The sequence below is a fragment of the Oncorhynchus nerka genome, linkage group LG15, assembly GCF_034236695.1.
Source record: "Oncorhynchus nerka isolate Pitt River linkage group LG15, Oner_Uvic_2.0, whole genome shotgun sequence".
Taxonomy (NCBI): Eukaryota; Metazoa; Chordata; class Actinopteri; order Salmoniformes; family Salmonidae; genus Oncorhynchus; species Oncorhynchus nerka.
The window spans coordinates 52,782,287-52,801,792 of NC_088410.1; the positions used below are offsets into that span (position 1 = coordinate 52,782,287).

General features: G+C 41.8%; 1 protein-coding gene and 1 long non-coding RNA gene across 4 annotated transcripts in view; one reads left to right on the forward strand and one right to left on the reverse strand.

Moving 5' to 3' along the window:
- Positions 1 to 219: 219 nt before the first annotated feature.
- Positions 220 to 13,430, reverse strand: LOC115142778 (uncharacterized). The gene is made up of 3 exons (XR_003865560.2): positions 13,291 to 13,430; positions 13,127 to 13,221; positions 220 to 1,556 (listed from the first exon to the last, which is right to left on the reverse strand). It is a non-coding gene; the product is annotated as an uncharacterized LOC115142778 (long non-coding RNA).
- ripor3 (RIPOR family member 3) overlaps positions 1,505 to 19,506 on the forward strand; it is a 69,613-nt gene continuing 51,611 nt past the window's right edge. For all 3 annotated transcript variants that reach the window (XM_029682497.2, XM_065001677.1, XM_029682498.2), the window contains exon 1: positions 1,505 to 1,675. The gene's annotated coding sequence lies outside the window, so the exon portion shown is untranslated. The remainder of the gene's footprint in view (positions 1,676 to 19,506) is intronic.

Sequence of the window (19,506 nt, forward strand, 5' to 3'; positions counted from 1 at the left end):
CATTCTCCATATGATATTATATGAATGCAGAAATGGACTGGCCATAGGGCAGGGCGGTCAAATGTCAGATGGTCTGGTCCATCTTTCGTCCAGTTGGCCTGTCTGGGTTTTCTGGGTGGGCTGGTGTGTTAGTATGATTGACATGCAGTAATTTCTATCTTGCCTCATCCATGGAAACTAAGTGATGGGTAAGTGGGGTGAATAATCTGCACTTCAATGGAGAGATGAGTCTCATTTATTTTGCGAGTTACACATTCAACAACAGAGGGCGCTATTATGTCACATTAGCCATATGACCAGACAGGTCATATACAGTACAGATCACTGGCTACATGCAGAACAAGATATCAGTACAGCTGAATGCATGGTCTCTTGCTGTGATGGGAGCAGTGTTTGTGTTACTCCAAAACAGTACATCTAGAATGCTAAAATATGTGCAGCTGGAATCAGATAAAGGTGGATCATGAAAGTGTAAACGTTCCATGGTCTAAACTAAGTCTGTGAATATTTGGTGTGTATACACCAATATATGTGTATATACACTGATATGTCAGCATGAACCATCAACAGAGTGATTAGACCAGTAGCATAGTCTGTAAACATACAGCAAGTAAAATATTAAGCGTAGCGTAAAGATTGATCAAATCCAGTAGTAGGATTCTGTTTGTTAAAGCTATTCTTTTTCACAATGGAACCGGGTGAGAGTTACAGTATATAAAAATTATGCTTTATGTGGCTCTTGGACACATGTTGAAGAGCCAATCACAGGTGCCGAAAGATTCTCTCCACACACAGATGCTTCAGCTCCGTCTACTCCGTCACATGACATGGGGAGTGAAGTGGAGCCGCTAAATAAGTCTCTTGCACTCCTTATCTCTTTTTGCACGTGTTCAAAGGGAAAGGGAGAAAGAGTTACTATGTCACCCTTCTCTCAAAATGTTATATTTGGGACCTCTAGAGACATTTTGTGACAGGTATTGTGGGTTCATTTAATTCAATTTCTCAGTGTTGCTGGTTTCCCCACATGACACCTCTTGGGTTATTCCTTTGTGTAGTAGAGTTGCAATAACTCTGTGTAATAGAGTTGTATGGACGGTGTGATTGCCAAGTTTCCTGTTTCAGTCAAGCTGCCAAATGTGAAACTGACCAAGGGGAGGGGGAGAGGGCTCTGAGGCATTTTAATTTACAGCTTTAAAGTAACTCTGGGCCAGCAAGACAAAATAAGAGAAATGACACTGAAAACAATGGGCGGGGGGAAGAGAAGGAGAGAGAAATGACAAAGCTTATGGGGTTGGGGAAAAGAGTGCAGGAGAGGAGTGGAGTAGAGACCCTTAACTTGGACGTGAGAGGGGGAATGACACGGAGCAGGAGAGAGAGAGAGGATGCAGAGGAGAGAGTGGGAGCAGAGAGAGGGAGAGAGAGTTTGCCGAGTAGTATTTGATGTGTCGAGCCTCTCTTCCAAGCAGCTTCTCGGAATCCAGTGTCACTTCTACCTCCTGGAGCCTCTCAGCTTAGCCGTCTCTCTGCAATCAGGAGTCAGCAGGCAGCTGCCCAGCCTACACACACACACACACACACACACACACCAATAGCTCTGGAGATGAGCAACACAGAGGCACTTCAAGAGGCTGTCGGATACACATTCACTCTAGGATAGGAGTGTGTTTTCTATCAGGTAAGGTCAAGCATTTGCTTTCAGTGCTAATACTGTACTTCCATTATTTACTTTGCCTCTTGATCTGTCAAAGGTATCGCATGCTTTGGCTGTGTTCATTCAGTGTCCACCTTTTAGATTTCCAGGGGATGAAAATGAGACTTTTAGCCCAAAAACATGTTTGCATTTACCCAGAGAGCCTATGCAGATGATAAAGTTGTTTACAGTGCATGTCGGCCATAGTTTCTCATGAACCCCTTGGACTGTTGCTTGCCAGATCAAACATAAACAACAAGGCTGGAGCAGAGGTTTGACTTCTGCAGGGCAATATTTCAAAACAAGTAAGCCTCATGTCTTCTCACAAGTCTGCAGCCTCCGTGTTTATTTTTCAAACTCTGGCACGTGCTCACGGAAAATGGTGAGCCCCAATCTATCTGATGGGAAAACTTGAGGGGACTGAACGCTTTCAAGCTGTGCTTTCCACAGGTGGGGGAACCTCTAGCTTCGAGTTAAATACTGTATAACGTTGCATGGTTGTGTAGAAGTGGTGTTTTTGTTTACTGTACACTAGGGCTCTCTTTGGGCTACTTTATCTTTGGGTTTCTCCCAGAGATTTCAAAGCAGATGATGTCTATTTTGAAGTGATACCCGCTTTGGTGTGAGTAATGAGGGCTAACAGAGCTTTGACACACGCCAATCAAAAGCAGCCTCCAAGGAAGAGTCGGACAGGTCCCATGTAGGCTTATTAGCAGGGTGACAGGGAGGGTTGCTGCAATCCTTAATTTAAAGATAAATAGGGCAAAATTGTGAAAAATGGCTAAACTATGCCTCTTAAAAATGACTGAACAATGCCTTAGACCCAGGACATGCTTTCAATGGTGCTATCCCACTTAGTAGTGTACTGTCATCATAACCCTCCACCCTCGTCCACTCGATCCCACCCACCAATCCCCATCCCACCCTTCCTCCACCACCACCCTGCAACTCGCATTGATGCCATTTTGTGAGAACCTGAAACTGAATTCCAGATTAAACTACTCACTTGAGAAATATGAAACTCTGAAAGGGAGAGAAAATCCAAGCCAGGAATGAATGTTTCAGTTCCAGTTGTGAGAACTGTTTTTCCCCCATACCGTATGGCGATGGAATTCAGTGGAAGAGGTAAATGTTTTTAAATCAAAGTGAAAAATAAAGGCGTCGGTTGAGCAGCTCTCAGGATCCATTACCTTGCCTAGACAAGCCATTAACATGGAATTCACTGTGCCAATAACCTTTTTCTCTTAGGTCTCTGTAGGTCTGTCTCTGTGATGATAGTTTATTCTTGTAAATCGGGACAATCCCATCTTTTTTTCTTCATTTTAACAACATTTGTTGTATATTTGTATAGACCACAGTATCAGCTATCACACCATGTACAGTGCTTTTAGAAATAATTACCACCCCTTGAAATTTTACACACTTTGTTGTGTTACAAAGTGGGATTAAAATGGATTTAGTTGTCATTTGTTTGTCAATGACCTACACAAAATAAACTCTGTCAAAGTGGAGGAAAAATTCTAACATTTAAAAAATATAATGTAATTTATCTTTATTAGATATTCAACCACCTATGGCAGCAATTACAGCTGTGAGTCTTTCTGGGTAAGTCTAAAAGCTTTTCACACCTGGATTTTTTTACCCAATTGGTACAGACTTGGGAGAGGCAATGGTCTAGAGCCATGCGTCCTCCGAATCACAACCCAGCCAAGCCGCACTGATTCTTGACACAATGCCCACTTAACCCGGAAGCCAGCTGCCCCAACGTGTTGGAGGAAACACTGTACACATGCCAGGTGTACACTGCGCCCGGCCCGTCAAATGAGTTGTCAGTGCATGATGGGAAAAGAACATCCCTGCTGGCCAAGCCCTCCCCTAACCCGGACAAAGCTGGGCCAATTGTGTGCTGGGTCTCTCGGTCACGGTCGGCTGCGACAGAGCCTCGACTTGAACCAGGATCTCTAGTGGCACAGCTAGCACTGTGATGCAGTGCCTCACAGACCACTACGCCACTCGAGAGGCCCATATGGGATTATTTTTAAAAATCTTAAAGCTCTGTCCAGTTGGTCGTTGATCTTTTCTAGACAGCCATTTTCAGGTCTTGCCATAGATTTTCAAGCCAAAACGGTAACTAGGCCAGTCAAGCAAAATCCTAGAGGAAAACTTGGTTCAGGTTGCTTTCCAACAGACTGGGAGACAAACTCACGTTTCAGCATGACAACAACCTAATACAGTGCATATTTGGCCTTGTGTTTTAGGTTATTGTCCTGCTGAAAGGTGAGTTTGTCTCCCAGTCTGTTGGAAAGCAGCCTGAACTATGTGTTCCTCTAGGATTTTGCATGTGCTTAGCTCTATTCTGTTTCTTTTTATCCTAAACAACTCCCTAGTCCTTGCCGATGACAAGCATGCCCATAAAATGATGCAGCCATTGAAAATATGGCTGCATCATACTTGAAAATATGAAGAGTGGATTTGGCCCAGACATTGTATTCAGGACATAAAGTTAATTTCTTTGCAACATTTTTGCAGTTTCATTTTTGTGCCTTATTGCAAACAGGATGCATGTTTTTTGTGTGTTTAAAAATAATCTGTACAGGGTTCCTTTTTTTTCACTCTGTCAATAAAGCCCCACCGTGGAGGTGTCATAATACCGATAAAACCTAGTGGACAGACAGAGAAATGGATCTTTATTGTTTTTTCACCATTAATTTTTCCCATAGGGGATTTTTAGAAACACTTCAAATAAGGGCTGTGTTTTCGTATAGGCTTAGCCTACGTGATGCTTTGATAACCATGTGAATCTCTCTCGGACAAGATTAATTTTATCAACATATTGCGCAGTCCACTGCTGTTTGATGCATGCGACGTCTGAGCAGGGGAACGTAACCAATATATGTGGTGCTGCTCGTGGCAACGTCCTCTCAATGGGACTGTAAGATTCAGAAGCTTGAAAACCACATTAAAAAAATTGCTTAAAACCCCCATTCGATTTTTACCCAAAATGTAGACAATTTATTTTTTAACTGAACATAATTCATGATGGTTTTATTTTATTTGTAATTCCTTTTGGAGTCAAAGATAATAATTTCAGTATTGTTTTAGTTTTTCAAACGGGTTTATTAGTTATTCTATTTCAGTTTACGAAATGTTAGTTGACTATAATAACCTTGGTTTGTTGATAGTATGACCATCTGTAGAGCATCTACAGATGGACTATCCGGACTGTCCAAATCAGGTGGATTTATGTCAACTCCGTCATGCACATAATAAACTCCATGGCAGCTAGCCATATTCCAAGATCTTCATTTCAATCCCCCCAAAATCGAATATCTTAAGTAAACAAATTAGCCTTCCGGAAAGGAAACGACAACAAATGACTGTCCAAATACTGTAGACAGTAAATGGGAAAAATTGTAAATGATCATATAAGAACTGTATCGTTTCACTGAGAAAAATAAAGCTTTCAAATGAATTACATATTAGATAATAGGCCATATAAGAACGGCATGTGAAGATTGATTAGTACAGTTAGTATAGAATGTTTGGCTAACAGAAAACAAATGGAATGTGTTAGCTAGCGTTAGCAAAAGTTTGCAAACTATTTATTTTTAAGACTGACACATGGCCTCTGTGTGCCCCATGTTCCCTCCTCAACCCCCGGGATGAAGCCTCCTAGCTTGTAGTGCACTACATAGGGAATAGGGTTCATTTGGGACACACCCACACACATCCCCCCTGGCTTCGAAATAATACCCAGAATGGTGCCTAACACCCAAAACATTGATCACTCTGAGAGGAAAAAATGTGTACGGAAATGTGTTATGGAAACATCCTCAGAAGGCTCTCTTGTAACAGTAGGCCTACTGAGTTGCAATGATTAACTAGACATTATGATAGAGTTAGCCTGTCCATACCCAATAAAGATATGGAATAAGATTGACCAAAACAGGTCGGCAGTAGCTGTTAATTTATGACAATTAATAGGATTGTGTCACTTTCTGTGGCTTTGGAGAAAAATGGTGTCACTTTCTGTGGCTTTGGAGAACAATGGCATCTACTACAGGAAGGTATTTGTGGAACTATGCCATGGCACACATAGGAACATTCTCTGCACCCCCATCCTCTGGAGTCACATATCCGGTTTTACTTTTCCAGATGACCATTTACATTAGTAATGTATGGAGGCATTGGCATATGCCGCTAAAAAGGTACAGTGCTGATAGGAAACAAGACTTTATCATGAAGTTATTGAGCTCGGAGTTCTGCTGAACGTTAGTTGTTGTGGGGGCAAACGTTTTGCAGTGACTTCAATGGCTATACTTCCCACTGGTGTACCAGAGCATTTAATACTGATTCTTCCCCTGTGAATTCTTATTTTTCTTCCCGCAATGGGATTTTGCCTCTGCCTGGAACATAAGTCGTTTCGAAAATAAGAATGAGGAGAGAAGTAATAGAGGAAGGATGGGAATGGGATGCAGGCCTGTGAGTGTTTTGCATTTCAAACAAGAGCCAACATCCCATTGCCCCCAACTGAGGTGTGTGTGTGTATGTATGTATGTATATATATATATATATATATATATAGGGAGAGAGAGAGAGAGATTTTAAAAAAGAACACTTACTGAACAGTTTGTACTGTCCTCTGTGCCCTTTATTGTATCCATTACAGCCTAAAGTAAATAAGGTCCAGTGTGAGTCGTGAATGTCCCTTCAGGGCCACTGTACAGGAGCCATGATCCCAGGAGTCTAGTCATGTGGAGATATGGGGGAAGCTTGTTATGCTATTCCCTATGAACATGTAATGCACTACTTTTGACCAGGGTCCATAGGGAATAGGGTGCCATTTGGGATGCAGCACTAATACAGCCCATCTGGCATTCCACACAAACAGGATGCAGGGCACCAGTAGCTCTGGGATCCATTAAAACAAAACAGAACAAAAATATCAACTTGAAAGAAGCCTTGATTGAACTCCTCGTGGATATGTCTCTGTCTGCCCTGTCATCTCTCAGGCTTTCAAAGTGGCTCTCTACAAATACCAAAGGGGAGAGAGTTTGGGCTCGGGTTTAAACCAAAAAACCCAGCCTTTATTTTTGTTGACACTGTGGAAATCGTGTGCTCTTTGCTTCTAAAGGGAATTGTTAAAAACATTTGTTTGTTTCCCTGAAACATTGACTGTTTAACCAGTCTCCTCATCACCAGTTTTAAAGGCCCAGTGCAGTCAAAAACATTTTCCTTATTTCATATATATTTCCGCACTATGAGTTTGTAATAATACTGTGAAATTGTGAACATGATGATAATGCCCTTCTGGTGTAAGAGCTATTGGTAAGAGCTGCCTGAAATTTCAGGCTGTTTTGGTGGGATGGTGTGTTGGCCTTCCAAGGTGACATCACCATGCAGTAAAGTAGTTAATAGACCAAAAATAAAGACAGTTCCAAACCTCTCTGGCAATAACAGATCATTTTCAGATAATTTCTTCAGTTTTACAGCTAATTTCCTGCAATTCTACACATTTTGTAATGACTTACAGTATGCCATGTTAATATGGTATCTGAGTGAGAATGATTAACAAAATCAATGGGGGCACCCTGGAGGTCCGGGCCCCTGGGCACGTGCCCTTTGTGCCAGGTCGGTATTCAGACATGATTACTACTACTACTACTAAGTATAGATAGCTGGCTAGACTAACCTCCACTCTCAAAATTGTGAGCTGACATGGCTAATTGAGTGACTGTCTGTGACTGACATAACGAGAAAAACTGCTAATGCACTACCAAATTTCGAAATTGTACCTGGTATTTTCTACTACTCTTATACTCTCAATAGTAAGTTGAGACTCCGACTGAGTCCCCCCCCCCCCGAGTCACCCTCCACCCCCAAATCAAAAAATAAATAATAATATTTTTTGATTTGGGGGTGGGGGGGTGACTCGGATTGGGGGCCCCCTAGCGACCACTTACGTTGCTTAGGCTTGGAACTGGCCCTGCTCATCACATTTTATTAGCATGTTTTTGGGGGGAAAACAACAGTTGTTTTTGAACAATATGGTGATCATAATGATGCAGAATGTTGCATGGGAAAGACATTATATTCACATAAAGTCAAAATGCACATAAAACTTTTTTCATATAAAATATTGAAAACTATCATCTGTTTCGATGCAATTTTACCTGCTGGCTAGCGATTAGCCAGACACATAGTCCTCCCTTTTCCCTCCCTATGCCAAGCACTGCATTCAAGTAACGCATAACAGAATCTGACATCTTTTCCAGGTTTGCCTTCAATTCACAGAGTCAGCAGGAGAGTACATTAGAATGTATTCCCTCCTCACTCTGCACACGCATGTGCACACAAGCACACACACACACACACACACACCTTAAATAATTGTCATTGTCTGTCTAGGCCGACGACACACATTTAGATTAAGGTAAATGTATTTGTCAACTGCACTTAAGGTCCAACCAAAAGTTTAATTCTGCTTTGAACCCACCCCATCGAAGTACACATACAGTATACATACACATATACAGGTCTTGGAGAGGTGCGGGACATCCTTTGATGCTCCCACGGTATAGACCTACATGAATACCCCAAGATCCGTCTTTTATGTAAGTCAGGAAGTGGAGTCTTTCCTATTTTATTCTTACGGATAAGATTTTCGTAACAGCTTTGAATCAAGATGGCGCTGAAGAACATGGCTGGCATTTTACATTCTCCCAACCAATTGTGGTATTTTGTTATTTTTGTTTTGTTTTGTGTAACTTATTTTTGAACTTATTGTGTACATAATGTTGCTGCTACCGTATCTTATGACCGAAAATAACTTCTGGACATCAGAACTGCGATTACTACCAAGACAGTCGTGAAGAGGGCACGACAAAACCTTTTCCCCCTCAGGAGACTGAAAAGATTTGGTATGGGTCCCCAGATCCTCAAAAGTTCTACAGCTGCACCATCGAGAGCATCCTGACGGGTTGCATCACCGCCTGGCAAGGCAACTGCTCGGCATCTGACCATAAGGAGCTACAGAGGGTAGTGCGTATGGCCCAGTACATCACTGGGGCCAAGCTTCCTGCCATCCAGGACCTATACAATAGGCGGTGTCAGAGGAAAGCCCATAAAATTGTCAGAGACTCCAGTCACCCAAGTTATAGACTGTTTTCTCTGCTACCGCACAGCAAGTGGTGCTGGAACTCCAAGTCTAGAACTAAAAGGCTCCTCAACAGCGTCTACCCCCAAGCCATAAAATGCTGAACAATTAATAAAATCGCCACCGGACAATTTACATTGACCCCCCCATTTTGTACACTGCTGCTACTCACTGTCTATTATCTATGCATAGTCACTTCACCCCCACCCACATGTACAAATTACCTCAACTAACTTGTACCCCCGCACACTGACTCGGTACAAGTGCCCCCTCTATATAGCTTCATTATTGTTATTCTTATTGTGTTACTTTTTATTATTACTTTTTATTTTAGTCTACTTGGTAAATATTTTCTTAACTCTTCTTGAACTGCGCTGTTGGTTAAGGGCTTGTAAGAAGCATTTCACAGTAAAGTCTACACTTGTTGTATTCGGCGCACAAATAAAGTTTGATTTGATTTGAATGTCTGAAGTTACACCCTATTCCCTATACACAATGTACTCTATTGGCCCTGGTCAAAAGTAGTGCACTCTATAGGGAATAGAGTGCCATTTGGGACATTACCTGGAAGATAGATATGAATGGCCTTCCTATTGTCAAGAAAAAGGTTATAACTGATGAGCACAATACTAATATGGGGAAAGGGCAACAATCGTTCAGATATAATGTCTCACATTTGGCACTACAAAACAGGGTTTGACTTGAACTTTAGAGGCAGAAATGTCATTTGATTTATATTTGATTCACTTTCAGCAAATAAATAATGCTGTTAATTATGCCATGATGAAGATATGACAACAATAAGGGAATGATTAAGATGCCATGATAAATCATGCAGGGGCCAAGCTCATCACCGAAAGAGAACAGAGAGCAAGCATGGAGAGAGGCATGCAGCATCTGGAGAAAACATTTTGACTAACCATTATATACCCGAATATCTCAACAACAACAAAAATGTAAACGTTCCCTGTATGTGAACGATGTGTTTAAAACAAGTTTGTGCTGGCTTGTATGGCGCTAAAGCGTCTCATCGTTTCGGGTTACAGAATTAGTATCAAGGTTTAATGGGTATTCACGTTATGGGCCTTTTCTTTACAAGAGGGTCTCTCTGGTGAGGGTTCCAGTGGTTAGCCTGTGGTCCAGGTTGTGTGTGTGTGTGTGTGCTTATTTATGTGTTTGTTATTTCTTTGAATGTCTGAGTATGGGGGTGTACAAACACTATATAAACAAGAGTATGTGGACATCCCTTCAAATTAGTGCATTTGGCTATTTCAGGCATACCCGATTCTGACAGGTGTATTCAATCGAGCAAACAGCCATGCAATCTCCATAGACAAATATTGGCAGTAGAATGGCCTTTACTGAAGAGCTCAGTGACTTTCAACGTGGCACCATCATAGGATGCCACCTTTACAACAAGTCAGTTCATCAAATTTCTGCCCTGCTAGAGCTGACCTGTTCAACTGTAAGTGCTGTTATTGTGAAGTGGAAACATCTAGGAAGAACAACAGCTCAGCAAGCTCACAGAATGGGACCACCGAGTGCTGAAGCGTCTGTCCTCGGTTGCAACACTACAGAGTTCCAAACTGCCTCTGGAAGCAATGTCAGCCTAAGATCACCATGCGCAATGCCAAGCGTTGGCTGGAGTGGTGTAAAGCTTGCCGCCATTTAACTCTGGAGCAGCGGAAATGTGTTCACTGGAGGGATGAATCACGCTTCACCATCTGACAGTCTGACGGACAAATCTGGTTTTGGCGGATGCCAAGAGAACGCTACCTGCCTGAATGCATAGTGCCAACTATAATGTTTGGTGGAGGAGGAATAATGGCCTGTGCTGTTTTTCATGGTTGGGACTGGCCCCCTTAGTTCCAGTGAAGGGAAATCTTAACTTTACAGCATACAATGACATTCTAGATGATTCTATGCTTCCAAATTTGTGTCAATAGTTTGGGGAAGGCCCTTTCCTGTTTCTGCATGACAATACCCCGTGCACAAAGTGAGGTTCATACAGAAGAACGCTACCTGCGAGATTGGTGTGGAAGAACTTGACTGACCTGCACAGAGCCCTGACCTCTACCCCATCGAACACCTTTGGGATGAATTGGAATGCCGACTGCGAGCCAGGCCTAATTGCCCAACATCAGTGCCCGACCTCACTAATGCTCTTGTGGCTGAATGGAAGCAAGTCCCAATAGCAATGTTCCAACATCTAGTGGAAAGCCTTCCCTGGAGAGTGGAGGCTGTTATAACAGCAAAGATGCCCATGATTTTGGAATGAGATGTTCAACGAGCAGGTGTCCACATACTTTTGGTCATGTAGTGTACGTGAGTATTGTGTAGGTATATTGGGGGAAGTGTATAGCCTAGGTCTGTCTGTGTGTGTTTGTGTCAGGGTCCCCTCCTCTGGGCCCTATTGTGGACCTTTCTGCCCATTGGGGAGGCTGTTTCTTAACAATTCCTGCTGACCTGTGAGTGATTTACACAGTCTCTGGGTGGGGCTGGCTCTGGACGTTTGAGTAGCCCCCTTATGAGAGCCCAGCATACGTCATACCTCTCACATGTAAACATAGGCCCCCTTCTCCAATGTACACAAGCACATGTGAAGCTGGAAACACAAGGAACTGATTTGGGGCGTGTCTCTTTTTCCCTCTCTCTTGGGTGGGATGCGAGGAGTATTCATACAGTATGTTTGCATGTACAGCACCAGTCAAAAGTTTGGACACACCTACTCATTCAGGGGTTTTTCTTTATTTTTCATATTTTCTATATTGTAGAATAATAATGAAGACATCAAAACTATGAAATAACACATGGAATCATGTAGTAACCAAAAAAGTGTTAAACAAATCAAAATTTATTTTATATTTGAGATTCTTCAAAGTAGCCACCCTTTGCCTTGATGACAGCTTTGCACACTATTGGCATTCTCTCAACCAGCTTCATGAGGAATGCTTTTCCAACAGTCTTGAAGGAGTTCCCACATATGCTGAGCACTTGTTGGCTGCTTTTCCTTCACGCTGCGGTCCAACTCATCCCAAACCATCTCAATTGGGTTGAGGTCGGGTGATTGTGGAGGCCAGGTCATCTGATGCAGCACTACATCACTCTCCTTATTGGTTAAATAACCCTTACACAGCCTAGAGGTGTGTTTTGGGTCATTGTCCTGTTGAAAAACAAATGATAGTCCCATTAAGCGCAAACCAGATGGGATGGCAAATCACTGCAGAATGGTGTGGTAGCCTTGCTGGTTAAGTGTGCCTTGAATTCGAAATAAATCACCACAGTGTCACCAGCAAAGCACCCCCACACCATCACACCTCCTCCTCCATGCTTTACGGTGGGAACCACACATGCGTAGATCATTCATTCACCTACTCTGTGTCTCACAAAGACACGGTGGATGGAACCAAAAATCTCAAATTTGGACTCATCAAGACCAAAGGACAGATTTCCACCAGTCTAATGTCCATTGCTTATGTTTTTTGGCCCAAGCAAGTCTCTTCTTATTATTGGTGTCCTTTAGTAGTGGTTTCTTTGCAGCAATGAAGGCCTGATTCACACAGTCTCCATTGAACAGTTGATGTTGAGATGTGTCTGTTACTTGAACTCTGTGAAGCATTTATTTTGGCTACAATCTGAGGTGCAGTTAACTCTAATGAATTTATCCTCTGCAGCAGAGTTTACTCTGGGTCTTCCTTTCCTGTGGCAGATTTCATGAGAGCCAGTTTTATCATAGCTCTTGATGGTTTTTGCGACTGCACTTGAAGGAACTTTCAAAGTTCTTGAAATTTGATATTCATGTCTTAAAGTAATGATGGACTGTCGTTTCTCTTTGCTTACTTGAGCTGTTGAAAAAATTCCACAAATTAACTTTTCATTAACAAGGTGCACATGTTAATTGAAATCCATTCCAGGTGACTACCTCATGAAGCTGGTTGAGAGAATTCCAAGAATGTGCAAAGCTGTCATTAAGGCAAAGGGTGGCTACTTTGAAAAATCTTAAATATAAAATATATTTAGATTTGTTTAACACTTTTTTGGTTACTACATGATTCCATATGTGTTATTTCATAGTTTTGATGTCTTCACTATTATTCTACAATATAGAAAGTAGGAAAAATTAAGAAAAACCCTTGAATGAGTAGGTGTGTCCAAACTTATGACTTATGGTTCTGTACATTTGGATGAAGAGTAGTTGAGGTAGAGTTCTGATTGTTTTTGATATTGTTTCTCTTTTAGCCTTACTCTCTAAGTCTAAGTGAATGCACATGCATACATACCCATACACCGATAGAATTGAACGATGCGCTCCGTTGCTTTCCTCTCCCTTGTGGTTGGAGGATGAATTACGTACACAATTGCAGGATGTTATCTCCTAGGAAACAACAATTCACGTCTCTTTACTCAACCACAGCATATGGAGAAACGCTTATAGTCTCCTTACCTCTTGTCCAGTCAGTAAAACTCAAAACAAAAAGGTGGAACATTTTGTGCGCTCCCCCCTCCACCCTGCTCAATAAATGCTGCTTTCTGGGGATTCTGGTTTTCCCTCTGTAGCCCCTACCCCTTCACCTCCCCATTCCTCCATCTCTGTGAAACAGCTTTTCAGTGTCAGTGAAAACATGTATCTCGCTCTCTCTTACACTCTCTCTCTCTTACACTCTCACTCACTCACTCACTCACTCACTCACTCACTCACTCACTCACTCACTCACTCACTCACTCACTCACTCACTCACTCACTCACTCACTCACTCACTCACTCACTCACTCACTCACTCACTCATTCACACACTTACTCACTCACTCACTCACTCACTCACTCACTCACTCACTCACTCACTCACTCACTCACTCACCTACTCACTCACTCACTGCTTAAATATACGTTGCACAATGGACTTAATTGGGCTCAACAACTTTCATACGCTCTATTTCCATATAGGTCCAAATATTCCAGAGTGTTTATACTTTACAAATGCCTCCTTAGGAGAGGCTCGTTGTTCGTTTTTTTTTTGCGAGGAGAGCAAAGAAACAGACATACTATTATGATTATCAGATTATGCATTGCGAGGCCCCGTCATCTGTGGCTCAGAGCCAAAGGAAGCTGACTGGCTCTTGGGGAACGGTCATGCTGGAGTTAAAGTGCATTGATGAGTAACAGTCCCCTGAGTGAACAGCTATGCTCAACATGCAGAGAAGAGAGGAGAAACATCACTTCCCAAAACAGTGACTTAGTAACAACGAGAAACACTCACTGCAATAAACTAGTGAAGGGTCGTTTGCGAATGAACTGCTCTTTTTGAATTACTCTTTTTGGTTAACGTCAGGAACCGGATCGCATCTGTAAAATAGCCATTCATTAGGTAGTGAGGAGAGATCCTCATTCTAGTCCACACACCACTCAACGTAGAGCTGTTTGGCAGAAAAATGAACGTCTCTTTTAGGTGAACAGAGCCAAAAGATCCGGCTAACTGAAAAGAATGCTCATCATTACAATAGACAACATCCTCAATCAGTCAAAGAAAACTAAAAAGGTTTACACAACGCCAATTCTTTCTATAGTGATGTCAACTTTTTAAGAATGTTTTTTATATATACAGTCATGGTCAAAAGTTTTGAGAATGACACAAATATGCATTTTCACAGTCTGCTGCCTCAGTTTGTATAATGGCAATTTGTATATACTCCAGAATGTTATGAAGAGTGATCAGATGAATTGCAATGAATTGCAAAGTCCCTCTTTGCCATGCAAATGAACTGAATCCCCCCAAAAACATTTCCACTGCATTTCAGCCCTGCCACAAAAGGACCAGCTGACATCATGTCAGTAATTCTCGCGTTAAGACAGGTGTGAGTGTTGACGAGGACAAGGCTGGAGATCACTTTGTCATGCTGATTGAGTTCAAATAACAGACTTGAAGCTTCAAAAGGAGGGTGCTTCCACTGGTCCTGGGGCCCTTGTTAAGGTCAATGACATCATCAACTTTACCCAGTACCAGGACATTTCCGCCAAAAACCAGGTTGTCTCGGCCAGGAGGCTGAAACTTGCCAGCAAGTGGATTTCTAGCAAGACAATAACCCCAAGCACACATTAAAATCCACAAAGATTTTTGACATATACTAGATTCTTGACATAGTTCATTCTAATATATTTACTACTGTACATATAATTCTTAGTATATCTTGTGTACATTTCTCTGCTGTATATACGTATAGATTACTGTTACAGTGCTATTTGGGTTGTTAATTGGATTCGTCCAAACATTCTTGATTTATAGTAAAAATATATATATATATAATAACATTTGAATGATTTGCGTTCTTGTTTGACATTTTACTGCATTGTTAAGAGCTAGTAATGTAAGCATTTCACTGCACCTACTACAGCATAACATCTGCTAAACTGTGTACACAACCAAAAAACCTGGTTTGAAAGAAATAGTTTATTGGCCACAAAACCAACATTTTGCAATGGCCATCCGGAATTGAAGCCCATTGAAAACCTGTGGTTTGAAGTGAAGATGGCAGGCCATAAGTGCAGAGCGAAGGATATCAAGGATCACGAAAGATTCTGTATGGAGGAATGGTCTTATATCCTTCCCAATGTGTTCTCCAATCTTTGGAAACATTTTAGAAAAAGACTCAGTGCCTTTATGCTCACAAGGTGAGGTATTGAAAGGAATTGAAGAACAGGGGTGCCAATAATAAAATAAAAAATCGAATGACTTGTTAAACAAAATCTCTTTCGCTGAGTAATTGTATTAGTATACAATAATATACAGTGCCTTGCGAAAGTATTCGGCCCCCTTGAACTTTGCGACCTTTTGCCACATTTCAGGCTTCAAACATAAAGATATAAAACTGTATTTTTTTGTGAAGAATCAACAACAAGTGGGACACAATCATGAAGTGGAACGACATTTATTGGATATTTCAAACTTTTTTTAACAAATCAAAAACTGAAAAATTGGGCGTGCAAAATTATTCAGACCCTTTACTTTCAGTGCAGCAAACTCTCTCCAGAAGTTCAGTGAGGATCTCTGAATGATCCAATGTTGACCTAAATGACTAATGATGATAAATACAATCCACCTGTGTGTAATCAAGTCTCCGTATAAATGCACCTGCACTGTGATAGTCTCAGAGGTCCGTTAAAAGCGCAGAGAGCATCATGAAGAACAAGGAACACACCAGGCAGGTCCGAGATACTGTTGTGAAGAAGTTTAAAGCCGGATTTGGATACAAAAAGATTTCCCAAGCTTTAAACATCCCAAGGAGCACTGTGCAAGCGATAATATTGAAATGGAAGGAGTATCAGACCACTGCAAATCTACCAAGACCTGGCCGTCCCTCTAAACTTTCAGCTCATACAAGGAGAAGACTGATCAGAGATGCAGCCAAGAGGCCCATGATCACTCTGGATGAACTGCAGAGATCTACAGCTGAGGTGGGAGACTCTGTCCATAGGACAACAATCAGTCATATATTGCACAAATCTGGCCTTTATGGAAGAGTGGCAAGAAGAAAGCCATTTCTTAAAGATATCCATAAAAAGTGTCGTTTAAAGTTTGCCACAAGCCACCTGGGAGACACACCAAACATGTGGTGCTCTGGTCAGATGAAACCAAAATTGAACTTTTTGGCAACAATGCAAAACGTTATGTTTGGCGTAAAAGCAACACAGCTCATCACCCTGAACACACCATCCCCACTGTCAAACATGGTGGTGGCAGCATCATGGTTTGGGCCTGCTTTTCTTCAGCAGGGACAGGAAAGATGGTTAAAATTGATGGGAAGATGGATGGAGCCAAATACAGGACCATTCTGTAAGAAAACCTGATGGAGTCTGCAAAAGACCTGAGACTGGGACGGAGATTTGTCTTCCAACAAGACAATGATCCAAAACATAAAGCAAAATCTACAATGGAATGGTTCAAAAATAAACATATCCAGGTCTTAGAATGGCCAAGTCAAAGTCTAGACCTGAATCCAATCGAGAATCTGTGGAAAGAACTGAAAACTGCTGTTCACAAATGCTCTCCATCCAACCTCACTGAGCTCGAGCTGTTTTGCAAGGAGGAATGGGAAAAAATTTCAGTCTCTCGATGTGCAAAACTGATAGAGACATACCCCAAGCGACTTACAGCTGTAATCGCAGAAAAAGGTGGCGCTACAAAGTATTAACTTAAGGGGGCTGAATAATTTTGCACGCCCAAGTTTTTCAGTTTTTGATTTGTTAAAAAAGTTTGAAATATCCAATAAATGTCGTTCCACTTCATGATTGTGTCCCACTTGTTGTTGATTCTTCACAAAAAAATACAGTTTTATATCTTTATGTTTGAAGCCTGAAATGTGGCAAAAGGTCGCAAAGTTCAAGGGGGCCGAATACTTTCGCAAGTCACTGTATATAAGGTTGTACAATATAGCTCAGTATTTGTAGCATTTATTTTATGCCGTCTTTTTTTGCTCATCTTTATCAAGGGTGCCAATAATTTGGAACATGACTTTAGAATGTGGACTAAATTGCTAGACTATGTCACCTTTTTGTGTCCTGAGGGGAGGTAATTCAGGCGACGAAATAAAAACGCAGGTTTGTAAAAGTCAACACCGACTAAGTGGACTCATGAAATACAGGTTTAAACACTGCCTTGACATAATGTTTCGACTTTGTGTCAAATATGAGAATAATTCTAGTGAATCTGGGCCACTGCATGGAAAATAGCAAAGAAACAAGCAAACAAAAACTGTGAGTTGTGAGTCTCCAGATTGTCTCTTGAGTTTCCACAAGGACATTTTTCTTACTGGATCCTTTCTTTGTGCTAATATTTCAGTTGGCCCGGGCTTGGTAACTGCAGCGTTGTCATGTGGAGAGACACGGCTATCCGAGTCAAAGTGAACACCGGTGTCAAGATTAAAAGACTTTCAGTAACTTCATCGGCCATGAAGTTGCTGAATATGAATCCTTTTTCACTTCCTACAAATATACCAGCGCTAATATTATTATGGAAATGGTACACGCTGCCCCGAACACCATCTGAGCCATACACTCTCAGAGAGCAGAGGAGATGTGTTTATTAAAGCCGTGTGTTGGAACATGTGCGATGATGGCTCTCATAAAGTCAACTCCTTCCCACTCAGATCATCCCTGTTTATTTTTCCACTGTTGGGGACAAATCTCTCACAGGGAGAATGTAACCGTTTTCAGATGAGCCAAAAATGTTTTTTTTTTCAAAGTTAATCTCGCTGAGTCCCTCCCCTGTTGTGTACATTTTTTCTCTGGTGGTTGTGTAGATCTGACACTGAAAGCTGAAGGATCCAAACGTACACAGACGCTGAAGTTACCACAGGAGATCCAAAGGTCTTTCTCGAAGAGTGTGTGAACGTAACATTTGCCTCTTGTCAGTCTCTGTCTTGATCTCTATCCTAGCCTACAATTTTATTTCACCTCTTGGCATGGTTGTTCCGCATATTAGATCATTTTTTAAATGTTTTATTATTATTGGTAGTTACACTCTTGTCCCATCGCTGCAACTCCTGTATGGACACAGGAGAGGCGAAGGTCGAGAGCCATGCAGCCTCCAAAATACAACCCTGCCAAGCCGCACTGCTCGCTTAACCCGGAAGCCAGCCAGCCTGGCGACTGAAGTCAGCTTGCAGGCGCCCGACCCACCGCAAGCAGTTGCTAGAGCACAATGGGATAAGGACATCTTGGCCGGCCAAGGATGCGCCCGCCTCATGGGTCTCCTGGTCACGGCCAGCTGTGACACAGCCTGGGATCAAACCTGGGTCTGTAGTGACACCTCAAGCACTGCGATGCAATGCCTTAGACCGCTGCGCCACTCGCGGTGCCCTGACCATTACTTCCCTTGGTTACTCTGACCATTGTTTCCCTTAGACTCTTTCACAATTACAATGAATCAGGACTGCAGCAGAGATGTGCTAGGCTAGAGTATGTCCAGTGACACGTTAGACACAAACTGACATAAAGTATTCTAATAGGCTGATTTGCCTCTTTGCCTTGACTGGAGTCTCTTTGATCTTGTGCTACCTCCATTCATAAAGTATTATGTAGCTAAACAGAAAGGACTATCTTAAACTGGATAACCCTGCATTGCGTCATTGAGTAGAAACATTGAAGGCCCAGTACCTTCAACATGATTTTCTATATATTTCCACACTATGAGGTTGGAATAATACTATGAAAATGATAATGCCCTTTTAGTGTAAGAGCTGTTTAAAAGACCACCTGAAATTTCTGCCTGTTTTGGTGGGATGGAGTTTTGGCCTGCCTTCTGACATTACCAGGCGGTAATTAATAGACCAATAAGAATGAGAGACCCTAACTTTTCTGCCAATAACAGCTAGTTTTCAGTTTTACCCTCCCCACTCAGACCACACCCAGACAGGCCTAGCAAAATTCTTGCTTGTGAAATTGCTCTTTGCTAAGAAGCTATTTTGGTTTCATTATGCCCATTTTAATTGAAAACAATCCAAGTAAGGTACTTAATTGTTATCCAGAAATTATTTGATGTTGACATACAAATGGCTGCATTGGTCATTATGGCCTCTCAAGCAAATCCTTTTTAGTTGTAGATATAAACATGTACAAGGCTCTCACCCACACTGGAGACAGGGAACAAGACATGTTTACATGTTT